Raw genomic sequence first — 7,890 nt, 5'->3', positions numbered from 1 at the left:
AAGCATGGCATGGAGCTACTCAAATAGCTTAACAAAAGTCCCTTAGTGACCTTGAGCCAAAAGGGATCAGAAAATACAATTACAAGCATGTGAACATAGCAAAAACATAATCAGTTTTCATACTTAGTGAAAATTGGAGCAAGCTGAAATATAGCTCAAGTAGGCATGTTTACGAGCTCGATGCACTCACTACAGAGCAAGTCATGGCAAGACAAGCATACACCCGTCAAGAAGGCACAAAATGCAAGCTAGACATTGCAAGAACAATAGCATAGCATGCACGGATCAACGACAACATCATCGGCAAAATTGCAAACAAGTTGACAATCTGCCCAGATTCACAAAGTAGCAAAAGTAGAGCTCGATTGACTCAAGCTAGGGTGCTCCATAATTGCAAACAAAGACTTGGATGGATAGATCACTACAAGATTAACAAAACATCCTTACTGATCATCCTCAAAATAGGCACGGATCACTAGGAAACAACAAGAACATATGGCATCATTGAACATATAAATACCGCTATGCTACCCGCCCATCTGAGGCCATTGAACTCTGTTTTGAATCTGGTCCGATCGTTCTACCCTGTTTTGTACCTGCTTGCTGGTTTTTACCCTGCTGTCAAACATATGAGCGTTCATTTTTCTGTACGTTCGCCACTCGAGCTAGAGCATATGACAGCTGGGCCACCCTTGTGCGCGGGGCCACCGTCTCAGCGGCTACTACAACTGGTGTCACGCGTGTGCGTGTCGATCATCCAAAAGGGGGCCGCAGTGGCGAACGTGGGTGGCAGGGCGTACAGCGTGGAGTGGGAGCGCGTGATTGGGGTGGACTGCAGCGATCAGGATTGGGCAGCCATTCTCTCTTCCGTGAAAATATCTCCCTTCTCTCCCTCATCCCGCTCCTCTTCTCCGTGTCGCCGCCGCCGCCGCTCCCCCTCCCTCTCGGCCGCCTCATCTCCTCCGCCTCCACCACCTCCTCCTCCCGTGTCTCCTCGTCCCATCTTGCTGCCGCCGGCTCCCCTCCTCTCCCCCTGATTCTCCCCTTCAGCTCGGCCGTCTCATCTCCTTTACTGCTGCGCCGCCTCTTCCTCTGCCTCCGTGCTCAACAGGAGGAGCCGGGGTCGCAGCTGCACCACACGACTGTGGGCGAGGGCGAGCTCCAGCGCGAGCATGCGGAGAGCTATCCACTGGATCCGGCCGGCCCAGATCCACACGGCTCCGTCAACGACACGCCCGGGGACCCTGCCGGTGTGGGTGTGCCAACGTCGTCTCTATGGTATTCTCTCTTCTCCAATCCCTTCTTCCAGATTTCTCTCCTTCTCTTTCTTATGTATTCTCTTTTTGATGAACAGAGGGGGACGAATCAGGACGGATCCACGCTGTCGACGCCCCTTCTTTGCTGCCATGGACGAGCCCTCGCCCAGCGACCACCTCCATTCAGCTGGTGGAAGATGACGATGGCCAACTCCCAGGTGCAGCCGGTGGGGAGGCGAAAATGGCAAGGGCAGCAGGAGAAATCCCTCCTCCTTGTGTTGCTGCATCACTGCATCCCCCGATATTCCAGCAGTAGCTCGCTTGCCTGCTTTGAGAAGAAGAGATGGAAGGTGGAGGTGGGAACATGACGCTAGGAGGATAAGGCGTGGGCGTCACAAGAAGTGGGTTGGAGCAAGAAGTAGAGCAGGCAATGCCCCTCTCTACATTGGCATCTACACAGCCAAATCAAGGACTTAAACTCCTGGTAAGATCCTCTTTTATTTGTTTTCTTTTTCTTCCATGTCTGCATATCTCTAACTTTTATTAGTTTACCCTTCTAATTTGTGTGATTAGTTTGTTGGTTATATTGTTGTTACTGGCTCCTAATTTGGGTGATGGATAAATGGTTTAGATTTTGTGTGTAAATCTGCAACGCTACATTGGTTTGGAAGTTAATTTAGAACCTTTGTTTAATTTAATGGCATGCTAAAGCTGATGCAGATGTCCATGTATTTGCTAATGCTGTCCATAGGAACGGCTCCTCCTATCCCCTGCTCCTCTCGGATTGGCGCAAGTCCGCCTCCTCCCCCGCCTCCCTCTCCACGCGTGCAGCAGCGACCCAGGAGGAGCTCGAGCCGCAGTGGTGGTCCATGGCACCTTCGTCGTCGTCCCCGGCTGGAGAAGCATGGGCCGCAGAGACGGCCGGATCTGTCCGGCCCTCGCGCTATCGTTCGTTCACTCTCAAGGTCCGCCCCGGCGTCCTCGCCTCCATCCTCTCTCATTGTCACGTACGCCCTCATGGCCGGACGAGGCGACGTGCAAGCTGCGGCGGCGCAACGACATCTTTGCTTGTTTTTGTACTTGCTGAAACAATCGATGACGTCTTTTTCCCTGCAGGATAATGTGTTTGTTCAGCTGATTTGTATAGTTCCAATACCGGGTTGTTAAGGAAAATCCAGATGATGCATTCTACGAGTTGGAGACCCCCCAACAACAAATTCAGTCAGACGTCTTTGATGGTAAATATTAATATTTTGCTGTGTCGTTATACTGTTTTTCAAAGCCTAAGCTGGTATTCTTTTTCCAAAATAGTGGTTTGAGCCATAGTTCCAAGAATGGAGCTGGACAGTCTTTTTGAGGAAAAAAATGATGTCGCAGAGGCCAGGAATAAAATCAATACATTAGTATATGTGCGTGCGGTAGACCCCTTTCTTTGTTTGCCAAATTAATACATTAGGCTTTTTGTTCCTTAATAGATCTCACTCTTTTTCTTTGTTTGCCAAATTAGTACATATGTGTGCAGTAGACCCCTTTCTTGTGTTACATGGCCTTTTGGATTGTCGCCATCTGTTACCTTTATACTCCTGAGGTGGCTGAATTCTTTGAATGAACTGCCCTACTGGCAGTATGTTCTTCAGAACCGCTGCCTAATTTTATTTCGAGAACTAATCAACTAATTGAGTTGGAGATGTTCCTTACTGTCACACCATACATGGCTATGCCTCCGATAGATTCTTGTGGATATTTGAAACTAAACGTGTTCTTCATGAAGATATTTTGGCGAAACTGTAGTTACCATGTTAAATCCTTTTGGTTGGGCTTCACACTCTGACTGTGCTTACCCCTTGCAATTGGGAAGTGCTTATGCAGTGTTTGTTTACCTAGGCAATACCGCAGAAACTTAAGAAACCATTTCTTAAGCAAAAACAGATAGCCTTTTGCTAGCAGTTCTTATTTTTTTGGAAATATTTTCCAAGGTGTGTATTCTCATATAGGCATATATTTGCGAGGTGAAAAACTAATTGTGATGCACACATTATTAAGCCCTGTACATAGGGAAATATGTCCAACTCCAGTAATTCATCATATCTGTGTGAACACGTGAATCATGAAGAGCTACTTGAATACACGTGAAATGTCATTTCAGGACATAAGATAAGATGTTGATATTATGAGGTGAAATGCTCGTTTACTTAATCTTCTAATTACCTGATATTATGAGGTGAAATGTCATTTCAGGACTTAAGAGAGATGCTGATACTATGAGGTGAAATGCTCATTTACTTAAGAGAAACGTTCACAAGGATGACTGACCGTGTGCGGCACTGACCTCGATGGCGTGCCGCATCATTTCTGCCCGACCTCAATGTTTACCTCGTCACCCACGGCCAGATGGTAAGTACCCGCAAATCTCACACTGCCACTGGGGTGCTCTGCCTCCACCTATTTGCATTGATGCATGCTCAATTGCTTATTGTGGTGCGCCCTGTAGGTCGAAGACATCCCGACGAAGCAGCACATGCTTGTCCCTTCTTTCGTTGGCGGCGGGAGAAAGAGGATCCACCCGCTCCCTTATGCTGATTCGAGCCTTCCTTGTGAGTTGGCTCCAATTTTTTGCTCTTTTGTATGTGGGTGTACATACCCGAGGTGAGAAAATAAGTTCAGATTACACTAAGGTGGATCTCTCGATTAATATGCAACTTTTTTATGAATAAAAGTTCTGATATTGTAGTAAGCTTATGTGTGATTTAGTATAGAATTATGCTTTCAAGGTTGTACTAATAGATGACCTTCGCCATTCTCTAATTTTCCCTAGCATGGATTGCCTACTCTACAAGATAAAGTGTCGGTTTATGAGGATATTTTCCAAAAAGAGTTGTTAGGGTATGATGTACTCGATTGATCTATGAGATGACCTGCTTGGTGGTGAAGGTTTTTTACATCTGCTGAGGTAACCATCTACTGACTATATCTTCTAATTTTTGCTTTTTGAGTCCTATGAAATGGTGTAAGTGAATTCATTATAAGTGGAAATTGTGGTTGGATCATGTTAAGGACTTATGTCTTCTGTAACTGATTTTGGCGAAGAAGAACAACTGCATTTTTTTCTCTAGCTTTTGAACGTTGAATACTTTGGTCCTCCTATAGGTGCTTCTTTCTCATGTGTGTACGTGTTATATTTATGAGGTTGCTATGGGTTTGAAGTGGTTGTGATCTATACTTGAAGATCCATTAACTGGACTAGGCTTTCTGAATTCTGATAGAATGAGAAGCCTGCAGTAAATATCCAAATGTTCCTCTACCATCACAGCTTGAGTTAATATAATAGTTAATATATAAGGATTTACAATGTTTTAACCCTGACCAATATGTGGTAAAGATAATAATACCAGCACTTTTAGTTGAGCGAAATCTAAGACCACAATTACATCGAGGTGTTGCATGTATGATGTATCTCAGTTCATGTTCTTCAACATTTAAGTGTTTTGGATGATCATGCCTTGTTTCTATGGATTGCCATTTTATCCAACGAGAATAGTGAAACATCAAATTTAGTTAACCATCTCATATTTGCATTTGCTTTGTGATGTTTCCATTCTACCTATAATATTTGAAATAAGATCTTTTATTGCTCACTGGGAACAAGCATCACTTTCTTGTAATATCTTTATCTTCCTTGAGTTTTTCCGTGAGTTTGTGCTACTCTGCCAAGGAGCTCCAGCAAGCATGTGTGCCTGCTCTCCTTGCTCCTGAGCTCTTGTACCAGCAACAAAGGCTCGTGTGTGGTATCAGCAAGAGATTAGTGTCGATTTTTTCGAGTTATTGGGACACCTGAGAACTAGCAGTACCACATAAAAAAGTCTGAAGTTAGGCATTTTTAAATCTAGACAGGTCGTGCTTCATTTTGACTAACTACTACCATCTCCGAGTCTATATCTAAGTGTTATTCTTTATTAGATGCCACTAATTCCTTTTGCACTGCATGATATGTAGTTTAGTTTCCTCAAATCTTAAGGCTTTAATATTGATGCTGCCATCAAATTGACTTTCCGAGTATACTAAAATTTGGAATTATTACTTGCAATTATTATACAAAGAAATTATGAAAGGAAAATTTATTTATTTAAAAATTTCTTTAATTCCAAATGGCATTGTACTTACTATGTATTTTTGAACTGAAAAGGGAGTTTCCATGTTGCTGAGGATGGTCCACTTCTTTGCTTAGAATTCCAAATTTAAATCTCGCCGGCGCCGGCTAGATGGATCGTGCTGGTATATTATAATATGGTCATTAGCGCATTGTTGTCTTCAAGTTAAGCTAAATGACAGCCAGAGCAACTTCCTTTATTTCTTGAGAATTCTACTGATCATGCTGTATCTTGTCAACTTTTTCCTCTGGACGTTGGATCAATTGTACATATTAAACGACTGGTTCCGTTCGTAGTTCTTGAGCCCACTCTTCTCATACCATCGGACATCAACTGCCGCCACTCGCACTTGTCGTGCTGCCTCTTGATGAGGTATATCCGCTGCTGATTCCCGCTTTGAAATTCCCTTTCAGTCGTTTAATTCCTGGACTGTTTGTTTGGCAGATGAACACTCCTATATCTGCATTCAAAGGAAAAGGGCACACCCAGGTATCAACCTTGCCATTGTCCTGTCGTGCATTCTGAAAAATTATTTTTCTTTGCTTAGAACTGATTTTTTCCCCTTTTAAAACAGCAAATCACCATGCCCAAAATGTGCTCGCCGCAAACTTTTTACTGAGCCCTCAAAGCCTAAGGACACTGAACTCTCTGCCTCTGCTGCCAAGGTGGCTAGCCAGGCTGAACAAGGTGCTCCTGGTGGAAATGTTGTTGAAGCTACATCTGTGCCAAATGTTCGTGCCTTTGTTTTATACCTGAATACCTTTCCTCTTCTGTACAAACCATGCTTCATATGCAGTAATATTTGATGGCACCAAATTAAACAGGTCAGTCAAGAAACTGAGCTTATAGCTACTGAAGATCCAAAGAACAACCTTCCTGACCACACTAATTTCAAGAGGTAAAGACTCATGGCCAGTTACATTCAGCTGCCTCAGCATGCGATGTGGTGTCATGCCTGTTGTTTTTACTTTACCATGCCTTCTTTAAAATCAAAAGCATCCTTCTCTATAGATCTCAGTAATGTTTTCTTCACTGATGCATGCAATGCCATTTGACCAGACTTTCTTTTCTATCACTGCTGTTTTCAAACTTATCCGAGGCTCAATAAAACATCCTTCTACCTTCAAGATGTAATATGTGTTCTTATTTCTTGTTCCATGTACAGACAATCCTTGCTGCTGCATGCAAAATAATTTGCTTCATACATGCACACTAATTAGCCACATGATTGAACTTGCTCTGCGATAAGATTCAGCTGGTCTTCTGCTTGTTTATGTTGTCTTCTATATGATGTGCCTAATGCTTATGTCCTTGTTTTTTTATTACACTCTATAATTCTTCTTTTTACTAATGAACGACATTCAGGACAAACACTGCTGTCAAGCCAGCTGGCGCTCCAAAGAAAGCGAAGCAGTAGTTCTTCCATGGACTAGGCTAGATATGTACATACGGTGCAACTGGCGCTTCTTGAGTTCCATTTTTCCTACAGGCATGCCAGATGATATGTCGCAATATGATGATAACTCTGAATCCTCTTCTTTCTCAGGATATCTTCTATGTTCTGCTTGCTTATCAAGCGAAATTCACCGTTAGAAGGGTGTTTTGCCGAAAAGAGCTTCTCAGCTCTGCTGCGTCACAGCAACGGTCTGGCCATCGGGTCTGAAGATCGTCAACTCAGCACACTTTTGGGCGTGCACCAGGTTTATTTTGTGCAACTTTGTAAGACAAGGCTTTGACACTCGCATAACTATGTCGGGCCACTGTCATGATAATTCCTCTATTTAGGTCCTCGAACAAATCAAGTACTATGCGTTGTAAATATCACCATCGGCCCTTTCTGACTTATCTCCCTCCTTATGACAATTTCAACCTTCTGTAAATGCCGCTGGGCCATGCTGCTTAATCTAAGTCTTTTCGTTCTTGTTATACTGTGTGCGCTTTCTTATGTCTTGTGTTTGCTGCTAGGCTTGCTAATCTAAAACTAAAAGTCCTTCTTTACTGATTCACCTTGCAAGATAAGCATGATGTCTCTGCCTGTCGGTTCACTCTTCCAGCAGATCGTTCGAGGTTCTTTTTGGCCTTCTTTAAATATCTGTTCAGCGCACGGAAACTTGATTTGTTTTTGTAAAAGGCCTGCTAACATCACACTTTCCTTTTTACCCCTCCTGATCTTGCCTAGCTCCCTGGTACCATTTAAACAGCCACACATATATGCTTATCTTTGTGGTCTTCTAACAGTTTTATTTTTACTACAGCCGTCAGTTGAGCACCTGGATGATAACAAAGAAGTGCTTGTTCACTGACCTTTCTTCTTCACAAGGTTTTATAAGCAGAGTTGAGCACAAGACAAGAGAAATTTTGGTGCTGTACAAAACTCTTGTGTTATATAGGCAGGAGCATAGCACAAATTGTATTACATAAGGACAATCACACATACACTCAATCTATGCATGAATATTTTGATACACACTCTAACACTACCTCCC

The 7,890-nt window shown here is 43.4% G+C and overlaps 1 long non-coding RNA gene across 9 annotated transcripts; it reads left to right on the top strand.

The window, feature by feature from the left end:
* Positions 1–1,583: 1,583 nt before the first annotated feature.
* Positions 1,584–7,330, top strand: LOC125513235. Of its 9 annotated transcripts, XR_007285797.1 has the most exons (11): positions 1,585–1,740; positions 2,008–2,221; positions 2,373–2,494; positions 3,495–3,650; positions 3,748–4,206; positions 5,440–5,528; positions 5,701–5,776; positions 5,849–5,893; positions 5,979–6,135; positions 6,229–6,302; positions 6,770–7,330. It is a non-coding gene; the product is annotated as an uncharacterized LOC125513235 (long non-coding RNA). The 9 variants fall into 9 exon arrangements; XR_007285795.1 differs by having other exon boundaries at positions 1,584–1,740; positions 3,748–3,850; positions 4,072–5,776; XR_007285793.1 differs by having other exon boundaries at positions 1,584–1,740; positions 3,748–3,902; positions 4,072–5,776.
* Positions 7,331–7,890: the final 560 nt, after the last annotated feature.

The sequence above is a fragment of the Triticum urartu genome, chromosome 6 (genome assembly GCF_003073215.2).
Source record: "Triticum urartu cultivar G1812 chromosome 6, Tu2.1, whole genome shotgun sequence".
In the NCBI taxonomy this organism is placed as follows: Eukaryota; Viridiplantae; Streptophyta; class Magnoliopsida; order Poales; family Poaceae; genus Triticum; species Triticum urartu.
Note: the sequence above shows the minus strand (reverse complement) of the source record. Positions and strands in the feature narration are given on the sequence as shown.